Source organism: Ambystoma mexicanum, chromosome 10 (assembly GCF_040938575.1).
Source record: "Ambystoma mexicanum isolate Mex_15411 chromosome 10, UKY_AmexF1_1, whole genome shotgun sequence".
In the NCBI taxonomy this organism is placed as follows: Eukaryota; Metazoa; Chordata; class Amphibia; order Caudata; family Ambystomatidae; genus Ambystoma; species Ambystoma mexicanum.
Window position 1 is genome coordinate 928,642,872 of NC_090932.1, and position 15,419 is coordinate 928,658,290.

The 15,419-nt window shown below is 47.9% G+C and overlaps 1 protein-coding gene across 1 annotated transcript in view; it reads right to left on the reverse strand.

The window, feature by feature from the left end:
* Nucleotides 1-15,419, reverse strand: part of PIK3CA (phosphatidylinositol-4,5-bisphosphate 3-kinase catalytic subunit alpha) — a 1,010,697-nt gene that overhangs the window by 598,519 nt on the left and 396,759 nt on the right. The window lies entirely within an intron of this gene.

Genomic DNA, 15,419 nt, shown 5'->3' on the forward strand with positions numbered 1-15,419 from the left:
CCATAACAACGGACAGGACAGTACTCAGCCTTGTTGGAATGAAAGCTGTAATAAAAGGAAATTGTACAGCGGGGTAGGTTGGGAGGGCGATGAGGAATACGTTGGAGGAACATCCAGTCGAAAGAACGTTACCAGTTGCTAAGTAACTTGTTCTTCGATTGGATTGTGCCCTCCAACGTATTCCTCATCTTTGACGGATTCCAAAAGCAGTATCCATGTTTGGAGGAGGGTGAAGAATTTAATGTGCAAAGAGTTAAAGGTCAGAGTAAAGCACTGCCTTACCAAAAGCGACATACAGAGCATGGGCATTATCCAGAGAATAACGCTTAGTAAACGTGTGGATTGATGACCACGTTGCAGCATCACAGATGCTTTTAATAGGGATGCCTTTGCAGGGCTGTCGACGAGGCCATGCCCCTGGTGGAATGCGGACGTAAACCCACAGGAGGGTCCTTGCCTGCCAATCTGTAGCATTCAGAAATAGTGAGGATGATCCACCTAGACAAGGTGTGTTTGTTAACAGTCTGTCCTAATTTGTGTCCATTATACCCTACAAAGAGCTGGTCATCCACTCTCAGCTTGAACCTCCTGGAAATATAAAAACGTAATGGTCTCCTAGGGTCCAACCTATGGAGCCTTTCCTCTTCCTTGCTAGGATGCGGAGGAGGATAAAAGGCTGGCAGCACAATTTTCGGACTTAATTGAAAGTCTGAAACTACCTTAGGTAGGAAGTTGGGTCTAACCCTCAACACAACCCGGTCCTTGTGGAATATAGTAAAGGGTGGCTTAGAGGAAAGCGCCTGCTACTCGCTCACTCTACGTGCAGATGTTAGAGCAACCAATAGTATTGTCTTAAAGGTTAATAACCTCAACGGACATGTGTGCAAGGGTTCAAATGGCGCACACATTTTAACACCAGGTTGCGATCCCAAACTGGAACCTGAAAAGCAGAAGGTGGGAACACATTCATGAGCCCTTTTAGAAATTGAGTGACCACTGGGATTTTGAAATAGGAGCATTCCTCAGATGAGCGCTTGAAGATGGAAAGCGCTGCCAGGTAACCTTTAATGGTCCCAACCTGATGACCTTTGTGTGCTAAGGAAAGCAGAAAGGATAGAACATTTACGGTCGAACATTGAAAAGGATCAACATTATTTTCCCTGCACCAGTCACAAAACGTATTCCAACAGCAACTGTACATAGACTTTGTTGCTGGCCTTCTGGCCGAAAGCGACGCCTCCGTCACGTCATCCGGGAGGTCCCAATCCTTGCATCTCAACCTTTCAGAAACCAAGCCTGAAGGTTGAGTGTGTTGACGTCTGGATGGAGAACCCGACCCCCCCTCTTGCGAGAGAAGATCCTCTCTTTCTGGAAGATGTATCAGGGGAAGGATGGACATGTCCAGAAGGTCCAGGTACCATGTTCTGCTGGCCCAATTGGCTCTCAAAACATCTGAACCTCCTGATTACTTGAGGAATGACGGGGACTGGGGAAAAAGCATAAAGCAGTGGGAATTCCCAATCCACCATGAACGCATCTCCTAGAGCTCCTCTCAGAAAAAATTCCCTTCAGCAGTACTGCTCGCACTTCTGGTTGACCCCGGTCACAAACAGATCCACTTGAGGGGTTCCCCAAAGGGTGAATATCTCTTGACGGACTTTCTGAGCTAACACCGACTCATGGGAGACCGTGTTATGCCTGCTTTGAGCGTCAGGAGGTTCTCCTCCCTGGCTAGGTGAACTGCCAACAGGTAGATTCCTTCTTGAATAGCCCAATACCAGAGCTGCAATGCGTCTCTGCACAGTGCCTCTCATGTTGAGGTAGTGCATGGCCACCGTATTGGCCCTCATTATCAGGACATGCCTTCACCGCACATATGGCAGAAAAGCCTTCAGCGCTATCTAATTGCTCTCAGCTCCAAAAGATTGATGTGTAGTTTAAGGACTGCTGACAGTCAAATCGTTGGCATGAGCTCCCCACCGTGTGAGTGAGGCGTCCGTCACTACAGTGATCTCCTGCCATGGTTGCCAAAAACGTTCTCCCTTCAGAATACTTTCCTCGCAGGCCCACCACAGAAGATGCTGAAAGACTTTGGTCAGGATCTTAAGTTGGTCTGACATCCATCCCGAGAACTGGGACCATTGCTTTCTGAGAGCCCACTGAAGGGACCTCATCTGCAGGCAGTCCACTGGCACCAGAATAATGCAGGATGCTATGAGGACGAGCAACCTCGAGAATTCGAAAGCTGGGAGACTGGGCATTATGGAATTATGTCACCATCTGGAGAATGTCTTGAGTCCTCACTGTGGGTGGCGAGCACTTTCGCAGGGACGTGTCTAAGAAAGCCCCGGTGTATTGGAGCTGTTGGGAAGGTGTCATCTGGGACTTCTCCCTCAATTTCAAGAAGCCCAGCATGGAACATGCCTTGATCAATCGTCCAGGTAGGGGTAGACGTGAATCCCCCTCTCCCGAGAGGCACTGCCGCTACCACCATCAGTTTGGTGAACATCTTGGGCGGAGGTCAACCCGAATGGCAGGACTCAAAACTGATGGTGCATGCCGCCAACGGTGAAACTCAGGTATTTCCTGTGCTTGAGATGCATCGGCAAGTGAAAATAAGCATCCTGAAGTTCCAATGACACCAACCAATCCTGCAATTGGAGGGCCTGAAGGATCTGAGAAAGAGTGAACATTTAGAATGTGTCCTTCCCGAGGAACTTGTTCAAGTATCTCAAGTCCAAGATGGGTCTCAGTCCTCCATCTTTCTTGCGGATCAAAAATATGGGGAATACCAACCCTTGTTCCTCTCCGCTAAAGGCACAGGTTCTATAGCACCTTTCTCCAGCAGGTTTAAGATTTCCTGCACAAGGAGCGGATCGGGAATCCTCAAAGAGGGTTTCTCCGGTGGATTGGTCTGAGGCTTCTTTACATAAGGAAGGCAGTAACCGTGGGCTATTGTATCCAGAGACCAAGCATTTTAGGTAATGGCTCACCATCCGTCGAGATGCTGAGACAGTCTGCCCCCCTCCCCCCCCACAGGCGAAGAGAATCATGACGCAATCCATCAGAGCGGTTTTGAAGCGGGTGCTGCAGATGCCGATGCAGGGAGGCTGCAGTTTGAACTGGCTTGGCACCTCTACCTCGTGCACCACGAGGCCATTTGTGTTGGCCTCTGACTGGCCGTTCCTCTCGCCCTTCCAAATGAGGAGTAGTAACGAAAAGATCGACCCCTCCAAGGTTGTCCGCTAGGACGAAAAGGCTGAGGTTGCCTAAAAGCAGCACCTAAAAAGACTTGGCTGCTGCCTTAGAGGTCTGCAACTTCTCAAAACTCTTGTCAGCCTTGCTGCCAAAAAGGTGAGATCTGTCAAACGGCATGTTGAGAAGAGGAGCCTGCACATCATGTGCAAAACCCGACTTCCGCAACCACGCAAATCTGCGCATCACGGTGCTCGTAGCCATGGACCTGCCGATGCTATCTGCAGTATCCAACCCAGACTAGAGGGACTTGCATGGCTTCCTAGCCAAAAAAAAACCTTACGCGCCCATCAATACACTCATCGTCCCTATCAGGAGGAATAGTAGGGTACGCTGTCTTCTTAGAGGACCACCAGACTCTCAGGATTGGGGTGTTGGGACAGGTAGCTGGGGTCGCTACTTAAAGGGCAGTATTTTCTTGTAAGAGATGTGTCCACCACCGGATTATTTTCCGGGATCTCCCAATTTCTGGCCACCCTTTTTTGAAGAGCCTAATGAAAAGTTAACACAGGATCTGTAGGCAGACCCTGATCCAAAATGTCAGTGAGATCATCCTGATCAAAATGCACTGGAGGTCTAGACCAGCCCAAATAGTCAATAACTCTAGATATAAGTTGCCGGTAGGAGGAGTCAGCATGCATGCTCCCCTGGCTCTGGCTTGCTGAACTGCAGCTCAGGAGAGGCGTCAATACCACTAGCATTATGCAAAGTGTCACAAAGATCTTGCATCCTACTCTCCTTTGAAATTAGACATTCAGGCACTTTAGCGGTCCCATACTGGAGATCAAAAGGGACCTCTTCCTCATCAGAATGCTCCTCCTCCTCAAAAATTGAAGTGAGGGACTTAAAAAAAAAAAATCCTTTATCGGTAGAGGGGCCAAACATTTCTCAGGTGTGGAACCTAGAGGCTTCGAAACAGTCAAAGGGGTCGACTTTGACTTAGCCAGTGTCTTTTTCGGCGGCTTCAGAGGCCCTGTGGGCTGAACTGACATAATTGGTCCCGCCGGCTTCAACGGTTTCAGCGTCAATGGTTTTGGTGTCGATGTCGATAATGGAGTCTAAGGCCTGACATGGGTCAAGGACCTGATGGGTTCCTTCGGCGGCTTTGGTGCCGAGGGCTTCAAAGGCGTCGACGACCTTGACCGTTCACCTATGACATGAGTGATCCTCTGACACCTTGTCCTATCGAGGCCTCAAGGGCTCTCGATGGGGATCATGCCGTTTACTCTGGCTCGAGGGCGCACGGGTTTCTAGCCGAGACTGCTCCTTGCCAGCTTTCACAGAAGGCGCAGATGGAGCCCTGCCCTGTTTCTCAAAGATTTTAAGCAGCTCCACACGGATAACTTCCCACTCTGCTGGTGTCAACTTCTTGAACAGGCATGTCACCCTCTCGGGGTGCTGCCTGACAAAGACATCAAGGAAGGAGACCGACTGTGCCTTCTCCTCCAGCACTTCGATGAGGACGAAGAGTGACGGGCACCATTACGAGACCTTGAACGCTTAGCCTTCTTCCGCCGAGGAGAGTCTCCTCTCGACTCATCCGTCGAAGGCCCAGCAGGTAATGACTTATCGGGTTTGGACACCCTACCTACCTGAAGCTTCCCCTTTCGTTCCCGCAAGCCCTTTCCGGTCATGGATTGGCAGTTGGAGCACGTAGCCATCTCGTAGACCTCACCGAGGCACCACAGACAGACTCAATGAGGGTCTGTAATGGACATTTTGGAACCGCTTTCCTTGCATTTCTTGAAGCCGGATTGAGGGGCCGTCGGAGTGGAAGACGAAGACATGCCAACAAAGACAACAACAAATACTTCACAAGTATGAGGTGCGCCAAGTTTCACGAAGCAAACACGTCTGTGGAAAAACGAAACTGAGGCCAACGGGCGCCTTTCGTGCTACTTATAACATCCGATGATGTCACCCTCGACAGAGGCCTTTGAGGGACCGACTCAACGCCATCGACGCAGGGCACCCTATGTCGAAAAAAGTTTTACGAAGCAGCCGATGGTAGAAATTACACGTCAAAGATTAGCAATACATTGGAAGACAAAATACATTTGAAAGAACATGTATAAAAATATATAATTTATTAGGGCTTTAAATACACCAAGCGAATAAAACCTCATGTAAGTATTGTAACACAATTACTAGTATACACATCCCTTTTTGTGGGCTCTGTTATCAGAAAATCAACACTTTACCTTTAAAACAGTTAGGCAATCACAAGCAACATTAAGAGCAAAACTAAGCAACCATGTTGCTTAGCAAATGATAAACAGAGCAAATGCCAAGTTAGAACCAGCTGGAGACAAGTGAGTAAATTGGTAGAAAACAGAACACCCACAAGAAAACCTAGAGTAAATTCTCCAATCCTTAAGTCCAGCCCTGCTAGGTATTCGGGCCAAGTACCCAAAGGTCACCCGTTCCACTATATGTACCTTGCAGAAGAGTTGAATATGGGATTTGTGAACGAGAGCTTCCAAAGCTAACAGTTGCAGGTTAATGTTTCAGAAGTCGAATAAAAAGGTAAGTAAAGTTCTTACTAGGCTCTCTCCCAATCCCACCATTCTAGGGGAAGCCCAGCAGGGATCTAACACCACAAATCTTATTCAGGCAAGGAAGAGATAAGGTCAGGACTTTACACCAATGCAACCTTAGGGTCGGTGGTAGGAATAGGTATGCAAAGTCACCCACCTCTCAATCACCTTACACCCATTTCTTCAGCAATCACTGGAGGGATACAAAAAAGGTAGCAGGCGCCCCTCTCTAGAAAGAACATGGCACTTCAGGCGTTCCTGAATCCGCTGGGCCCACTTACTTCTAGGCTTGGTCCTGTGAGCAAATGTCCAGAGGCCTAAGGTGCAGGTCACTTTCAGATTCGGGTTTGGCTAGTCACCGGTTCCAGAACCTGACGAGATGGCTCTGGAGACTGGACAACCTTGGCACCTCCATGGAGCAGGAAACCCCGGGACATTAAGAAGACTGGTTTCAGCAGAAGTCACCATGATCAGCAGCAACCAGTGATCCTTGAGGCCAGAACAAATGAGCAGGCCCTGCACAGCTTCTCTTCAGCCCGGACGTTCCCAGATGAATCTTCATCCATTACAACTTTGACCACAATGTCATAATGCAAAAAGCTGAGATTTCTTAATCAAGACCTAGTGGTTCGAGGTTAGAGCCTGTGTTTACTAATGGCAAGGCTGGAAGTTCAAACGGCAGGGACATGCGACATGTTCCACAAGTTGAAGTCCTGCAAAGCACCAAGGCTGAACTCAGAGCAGTGACTTTTGCAGCACGGTAGCCCAGCAGAGAGCTGATAAAGCCACTGGGTGGTCAGCAGTCACTGATCCTCGAGCAGAGGTTGGGACAGGTTGGTCCCACCAGTCCATGGGCCAAAGCACTGATGAGGGCCTTCTTGAGATCAGGAGAGAGGAGCAGTGCTTCACCTGACTTGACTGAAGGTAATACTGGTCGTCAACTGTAACGGTCATTCTCACTTTTCCGCTCCAAAGATGATCTGTTGAATGACTGCAGGAATCCTCCTTTTATCCAGAATGAAGTCACCCCAAGCCCACCAATTGTAAGGATTTACACCATTCAAACTGGAAGGGGCTGGTTCCATCATGGACAGCGCCTGGCTATCACTTCTGCCCAGCAACATACACACTTTGGCATGTATGTGAACTGGATCCAGACAGACCAAGTGCCCACATCGTTATGGACAGACTGCCACTTTGTCAAGGAAAGGGCTTTCCATGTAGGGCAATTCCAAACCCGAGGGGGCAGGAAAAAGGCAACAGCACAAACAGGCCAAAGGAAAAGCGAAAATCTCGCGGCACAAACTTTTTTTTTGCGATCACTTTATTATTGTGGCACTAACATTTTAGAGTATATGGTACGCTAAATGTATTTATTGTTTATTCATTTATTGTTCGCTTGTTAGACGATTAAACATGAAGTAAATACTGTTTCAAAGCACACACAGGGCAACAGGGGTTGGGGCGGGGGGGGGATGAGAAACAAATACAATACATAAAAAATAAATTTCAAATACAGTGGGGAGGGGAAAACAAACCTACTATGCCTTGAGAGTGTTCAGAAAGTGCAAGTGCAGAAGGGAGAGGGAATGAGATCGGTGCTGGGCTGCTCGTGGGTGAGGTGCAATGTAAGGTAAGTGCGCACCTCCGAGGATGGGGGGTGAGCCAAGGCCAGTGCTGAGGATAGACAAAAGCTGGGAAGATTTGGTGTGGGCGGACAGAGCCCCGAGGATGCATAAGGGCCCTGAACACCAATCAAGTGACAGATTAGCAGAGGAAAGAGGGAGCGAAGGAGGAGGTAAAGAGAGGTCTTGAGCATCTTATGAAATTTGAGAAAATCATGATCAAGACAAAGTCGTCGGAGGAGCCTGTTCCAAAGAAGAGAGCCAGCTGACGAAAGCGATTGACAACCTGCCCTCTATTTAGCAAAACGCTTTAACACAAGGAGTCGATGCCAGAGGCGCGCAGAGGTCTAGAGGGGGAATATTTAGTAAGAAAGAATTGCAGATAGTGTGGTTACGTCTGTGCCAGAGGTATGTAACACCTTGTAACGCACTCCAGTCACACTGGAGCGACTCTTCAGCTTAAGGCAAGTTCTACATTTAACATCACGGTACCTTAGGTCAGAAATAACTCCAGCTGGATTCTTTCCTGTGCAGCAGCGTCAGACCCGGTCTCCTGATTCCTTGGTCTGGTGACGAAAGGAAGGACTCTGAAAGGGATGTCACAGCATCAGTCGCGAGAGAGGCCCCCTGCTGGGATTTCTTCGGTGTCTCACATCGGGCTGCATTTTTGGTCCCTTTTTATCAGCTCAAACAAAGACTTATTGGCTGGTCGATCTCCCTCGATTCTGCAGTCCTGCACCCTGGCGAGTAGGATCATGCCTCTGGAGGTCCAACTGAAACGCACCAAAGTTCTGGGTGGATTCATCTTTACAAAGATGTTGCACTGCAAATGGTTTGCACGACCCCTGGTATTCATGGTATGCAGCCCTGGAAGGTCACACCTCCCTCAGTGGATGCCTCAATCTGCAGTTCATCTTGGAGCTGGCTGGTCCCACCAGCCAAAGGGAAGGAGGAGCCTTCTTCGAAGCTCCTCGGTCGATAAGAAAACGGATAAGAAAACAGGTTCAGGACAGCAGTGGTCGCTTCAGTTACTGGAAGGGTCTGCAGGCATCTCTCGTCCTCTTCAGCTTCGGGTCTTCCGTTCCAGTGGTCGACTTGCCTTCTACCCCAGGAACCTCACCTTTTATTCGGATTTCCCATTCACTCCTCTGCAAAGGGGCGGTTGGTTGTACAATTATGACAACCAGCACCCCAGTGGGAACTGGTTCCATTAAGGCACTCTGGCAGACAAAGGACAGGGGAGTGTTAAACACCACCACCCCCCCGGCCCCTGCTTCCTGCCTTCACAGACACACTGGAGCCTAGGCGGGGACACCCAATGGTTCCCACCAAAGGCAAAACAAACACGGACCCCCCCCTCCCAGAATGGTGGAAGGGCTAACAAAGGACAACCACACAGGCGCCGCCATGTTAGAACAGAGGTGAGCCTATTGTGCACAACCAAGACTGAACACAATCTGTGGGGAAAATAGCACAATAGCAGGTAGCCAGCAGCAGCAGTTCTTAAGGAAAAGTAAGGAATCTCAAAGGAGAAATCAAAGGGTTCCCAGCAACACTACACATGCTGTGCTGTGTGCTGCAAATGGGCAACACAGATGCCGTAAAGAGATATGGAGGAAAGCAAACTCCATGGAATAAGGGAATACAAAAAGTCGGAGCAAATAAGAATTAAGGAGGGGAAAAAGGCTCCACTCATTCAGGATAGTAAGAAAAAAGGCCAGCAAAAAATTGCTGGGGGTCTCACTAGAAGAGGTAATTAAGCATAAAACTGACAAATCTCCCTAACAGTGGTGAAATGCAAAAGTGCATGTGTAAAAAAGTAAAAAAAAGTAGAAACATGTCCACTGCCACCAGCCCAACCTGGACACATTGTGTCTGCAACACCCAAGTTGCAAAAGAAAAAGTTATAGGGACAAAAGGTCTCATCCACACTTTACGATAAGGTGATCTGTGTAGTTTTAAAAATACAAGAATTTCAAAGGGTCTCCTAGTACAAAGTCTTGGCGACTGATCAGTCTCCCCACAAAACAGTGAGGGCTTTACTTACCTTCAAAAAGTGAGGTTAGGATGCAGACAATAGCAAATAGATCGGCTGTCCCATTGTAGTCTATGGGATGAAACTAGAACATCTTTACACAGACAATTCTCGAAAAAAAAGCTTTACTTCCCTTGCCCGTTTGCTCATTATTATGGGAAAACATATCAGTCCCTAAGACCATCAGTACTGTCTCTTTGAAAATTTCTTGCATTACTACAAATGCAGACATCATCTTACAGTGAATTCCAGTTACGATGCAAAGTATCCTTTTTTTATGTAATGGCTTCCAGGTTACATTTACAATGTGCCCAAGAGTGATATTTGTACCATTTTCTTAACAGTTTACTTATGCTCTCTTGCATTAATGGGAATGGCTACTTAAGGTGGCTAACACCCCAAGAAGGTTGTGCCACAATGATTTTCACTTGTTCTTTGGCCTTCTTCCTGCCTTCTCAGGGCAGTAAATGCTTTATATGGAGTTCCCTTTCCCAGGGAAAGCTGTGGCTTTTGAGGGCTAAGGAGTGGTGTGTGCGTGGCCAAATGAAGGGCTAGGACTGCCTGGTCCCAAATCCACATCCCCTGGAGCCTGAATTTCTGTTGGGCAGATGTGGCCAGTGGGTAATCCAATTAGATATCCACAGCCTGTTTGAATGAAGCAGATCCTTACCAGCAAGCTATTCAACATGAAGCCAAGCGTTGGTGAGATTTTCAAGTTTATGCTAAATCTCCCTCACCTGCGAGACTCTCAGCACTTTTTGCTAGACTTGTGGATTATTTTTCTAAGTGTGAATCTTTTTTCCCCACTCACCCTTTCTTTTACTCTTATGGGTGTCCTTTTTATGACTCTCCATACTTTATTTTCAATTATACCGTCCTATAACATTTTGGGCATCTGCATTTTCCTATTGCAGTACACAGCACTTTCTGTACAGTGTTGCTGGGGTGCCCCTTGGGGGCTCCCCTTTTATTTACTCTTAGGTTCCGTGTGTAAGCTACTATTCCTCAGGGTGGACAGATACTTTTTATCCTTTCCACAACCCCCCCCTTGTCATATCACCCCCCCCCCCCAACTCCACTTTATGTGGAATGCTGAGGAAATGCATAGTATTCCATTTCTCACTGCTCCTGTAACATTTCTGTTATAGTGACAAGTTTACATTTATCGATGCTGGCAGTGGATGTTTTCTACCGACTACTCACAGGCTGTCAAACCAGCTGAAGTAATGCACAGAACGGTCACCATTCATCTAGAATGGTGGCTTCTTTCTTTTTTCGCCATTTTTTGGTGTGCTTGTCCTTTCATGGTCTTTCTGCATCCTGGGAGGGGGAGCTCCTAGTTTGATTTTCGTCTTCGGTGGGAACCCTTTGTGTAGCCCGCCGAGGCTCCAGAGTATCTCTTGGCAGGTCTGCTTGGAACCAGTCCGAACTGGGAGGCTTTCTGTCCTGATAGGACATCCACCGCCCAAGTTTGAATGTACCATGTCTGTGTTGGGTAGGTTTTTCTAAAGTCCAACAGGTGTGGGACATTCATAAGATATCTCTTGGTGTTAGGGACCCAACTCTTAATATAGGCCGTACTACACAAGTCGGTAGAGTGGGTGAGCAGCCAGGCTCATTTTAGGAAGGAGCTATGCAAGCTGTAGAGCATTACAAAGACATCAGTTCATGCATAGACCCAAGAAAACACTTCCACACTTAAAGTTATATTACAATATATGTATTTATATACAGACACAAGCAAATCTAAAACTCGGCAACTAACAATAACATTGAATTATACATGGAATCAAAATATAGAAGGAACAATTATGCAGGTGTGTAACTTTTCAAATACTTTTCATGTCCAGCAGTTAAGGTCAGTAAAAGCACTGATAAGTATCACCTTTGTAAAGTTGAGCATTGAGGGGAAATAATGGTTAGACAGAATACAGTTGGCAACTGTTAAATATCAGTCCAGATAAACTACATTACCCAGACGCCTTGGCGGTGCTCGCACGCCTACATTTGCAAATTAGGCACGAGTCCGCAAGCGGTCTGTGGCGGTCTATGAAGGGCCAGGAAGAGCGGTAAGCGGCTACCTATACTGCTCCCTATTTCGCAACCTCTCTCACTAATATGGACATTGTAGAGGTTCTAGAGGCAATCAATGCAGCCAGAGCCAAACAATATCCTAGCGTCCATGTGTAGAGATACGAGTATGAGACGTAACCAGTTAGGAAAACATGCATTTCATCTGGAGATTTCAAACAAAACTCGCCACTACCTGAGTCGATCTCGGATCTCTCTCGAGAGAGGATACTTTCCAGGCCCACAGAAAGATTGAACCACATACTCAGGAGGGGGAAGGAGGAATACTTAAAGATCTGGAATTGGACAACCCCAGAGTAAATCTAACCTCTATGAATACCAGCCCTCAGTACTCAACCTTTCATAGCAAAAGGGGCACCACAAGAGGTACATCCAATAGTAAGATTGAACTGACTGGATAACATGTGCCAAGGGACATTCAGGAGGACAAACATAAACCACCTACCAGTACACTCAAAACTATGTTACTAAATACTAGATCTCTCATCAAACACGGGATAGAAGTTGCAGCACATATACAGGAATTAAACCTGGACATATGCGCTCTAACAGAAACATGAAGCCATACCGCAGCTGGCCCCGCTTTAGGAGTGGCTATTCCCAAAGGCTACTCTATTTTGCGTAATGATAGGAAAGAGGGCAGACGAGGAGGTGTGGCATTTATATTTAAATCAGAGCAAAAAATCTGGGAAGTAAAGATAAAGGACATACCAGAGACCAAAATGTAGCTAGTCAAAATAGAAATGTTACATTATACGGATATATAGAGCCCCAACAACAGCACCCAATTTTCCCGACCAATTATGCAATCGCATCCTTCAAATGCTTAAACCGAATACCAAACTGTTAATGATAGGTGATTTGAACTGTTGGCTTGGTGATTCCTCAGACAGGTCACTGCTAACTCATGGTTGCATTTCTGTTATCACTGCTTCAACTGTTTCTTATTCATTGTATGTAACTACCTACTTCTGTAACTAAGCTTAAGTATCCTTGAAATACTCTGTAACAAAGCTTCTTAAGTATTCTTGTAATGCTCACGCCCAGCTACCTGAGGGTTTTGGTTTGTGATATATTAAATAAACAAACTACAGCAAATGCCTCCGGTCGGACCACCAATGCATATACTTCCAGATTAAACAGAAAGCTTTGCCAAAAAATCACGTACACCAGGGCCCCCATTTTAGTAATGAACCTGAAGAATTTGACAGCTGATCAATTAAAACCCTGGGCCTTCCACACAAACCTCAGAAATTATGGAGGCAGACACTATACAAGAAATGACTACCTTATTCATCTCCTCATTTAAGGGAATTACAGCAACAAAAGCACCACTAAAGAAAAAATGTCTTATAGAACGAAAAAATAAATGCTTCAATGCAGACATTCAGGTATAAAAAAAAATTAAAAAAAACACTTTCATGACTGGATAAAGAGGCAAGATGCTCTAAGCTTGGAATCATAAAGAAGCGGCCAGGATTTATAAAAGTGAAATTATACAGGCTAAAAAAGATACATTCAATGATCGTATAATAAAGGCTACCTCGGAAAGTAGTGAATTGTTAAAGATTCTAAAAGAGCAGTAATATCCTAATGGACCCAATAAAGCACCACTCGTGAAAGACAAGGCATGGTGCTCACTAATTCAGGAAGCCATGACAAAAATTAGAAAATATCAAAAGGAACAAGTTACTTACCTGTAACTGTTGTTCTCCAGCATGGGTCTGGCATGAATTCACATGCTCATGAATATTCCCCGTCGTCAGGCTGGAAATCCTCTGTAAAGAAAAAATCAGTATCAGTTTCGTTTCTGATCTGTCTTTCGTAGTAGTAACCAATCACTGATCTCTGCGTCATACTGACCACAGCCAATGACTGCCCTCTACCTAAGCCCCGCCTCTGGCAGCCATCTTCAGATTTGGTAGCACGTGAAGAGGCAGTATGACCAAGTGAAGAGCCGCAGAGGGGTAGGCGGGAGGGTTTGCATGTGAATCCATGCTAGACCCATGCTGGAGAACAACAGTTACAGGTAAGTAACTTGTTCCTTCTCCAGCATGGGGTCTGGCATGGATTCACATGCTCATGAATATAAGAATAAATAGCAGTACACACATGCACAACCACGGGAGGTGGTAAAAGGCTCAACATTAAGCAATACAAAAAACTCAACATTAAGCATCTCTTACCTCCTCACCAGGCTCACCTTAAGCGAACAGGTTGCGCAGCACTGCTTGGCCGACCCGGGACTCCTCCCTGGAATCCCGATCGACGCAGTAGAATCTCGTGAAGGTGTGCGTCGACCTCCACGTAGCAGCCCTGCAGATGTCCAGCAGGGGCACACCAGATAAGAACGCCGTAGTAGCAGCGATCGCTCTGGTCGAATGGGCTCTCGGACGGCCTGGCAGCAGTCGGTTAGCCAACCGGTGGCAGTGCATGATGCAGCCGGAGAGCCATCTGGAAATAGAAGACTTCGAGAGAGCCTTCCCTTGATTCACAGGTCCAAAGTTCACGAACAGCTGTGATGTCCTCCGGAAACTCTTCGTGCGGTCCACGTAGAACTTCAGCGCTCTAGCCACATCCAGCGAGTGCAAAGTCCTCTCGGCCGGTGACGAAGGAGACGGGAAGAAAACAGGTAACACCAAGGGCTCGTTAAGATGGAAGTCCGACGGCACCTTGGGCATAAAGGAGGGGTGCGTCCTAAGCACCACCCTCGAGGCATGGAAAGTCAAGTACGGTGCTTTGCAGGATAGGGCCTGGATCTCTCCCACTCGTCGTGCGGAGGTAATGGCCACCAGGAATGCAGTCTTCCACGACACAAACTTCATCGGTGCAGAGTGCATCAGCTCGAATGGGGGCCCCATGAGCCTGGTCAGCACCACGTTAAGTTCCCACGCCGGGGCCGGGGCCTTCACCGGCAGGAACGACCGGAACAGTCCTTTCATAAACTCTTTTACCAGTCGATGGGACCACAGGGACGTCCGTCCTGTGGTTCTGGTATATCTGGAGATCGCCGCCAGATGAATCTTAATGGAGGCATGGGCTAGCCCAGCCTTTGCCAGCGATAGCAGGTACGGCAGCACTTGGGGGGCCGTAATCCGTAGGGGGTTGTGCTCGGCACCAGATAGAGAACCTCTTCCACTTATGACCGTAGCATTTGAGAGTCGAGGACGCCCTGGCCTTTGCAAGAACCTCTCTGCAATCGGCCGGTATATCGTAGCCTCCGAACTCTAGCGCTGCAGGAGCCAAGCCTGCAGGTTCAGCAACGCCGGGTCGTGGTGGAAGATGGCGCCTCCTTCTCTGAAGAGAAGGTCCGCGTCCGCCGACAGCTTGATGGGAGGGGACGTTGACAAGTCCAGAAGGTCCGGGAACCAGATCTGCCTCAGCCACGCCGGTGCGACGAGTATCATCCTGCACCGGGACCTCTTGAGCTGGCTGATGAGTCGAAGCAGCAACGGCAACGGAGGGAACGCATACAGGTATAGGCCATCCCAGGGTAACGAGAACGCATCGCCCATGCTTCTCGGCTGGGGAAACCTGCTGGCGAACCTCTTGCGCTTCGAGTTCGTCGCTGTTGCGAACAGGTCGATTTGGGGTTTGCCCCATCGTCAGAAGAGTTGATCCACCTGATCCTGGCGCAGTTCCCACTTGTGACACGCGCGCAGCTCCCTGCTGAGCGAGTCGGCGATGGTGTTGCTTTCTCCTGCCAGGTGGAAGGGAACCAGGAACATCCCCTGGGCAACTGCCCAGTGCCACAGATCCTGTGCCTCCTTGGATAGGGCTGGGGATCTGGTGCCTCCCTGCTTCCGTATGTAAAACATTGTCGTGGTGTTGTCCGTGAAGATCCGCACCACCTTGCTCTTGAGCGACGGGAGGAAC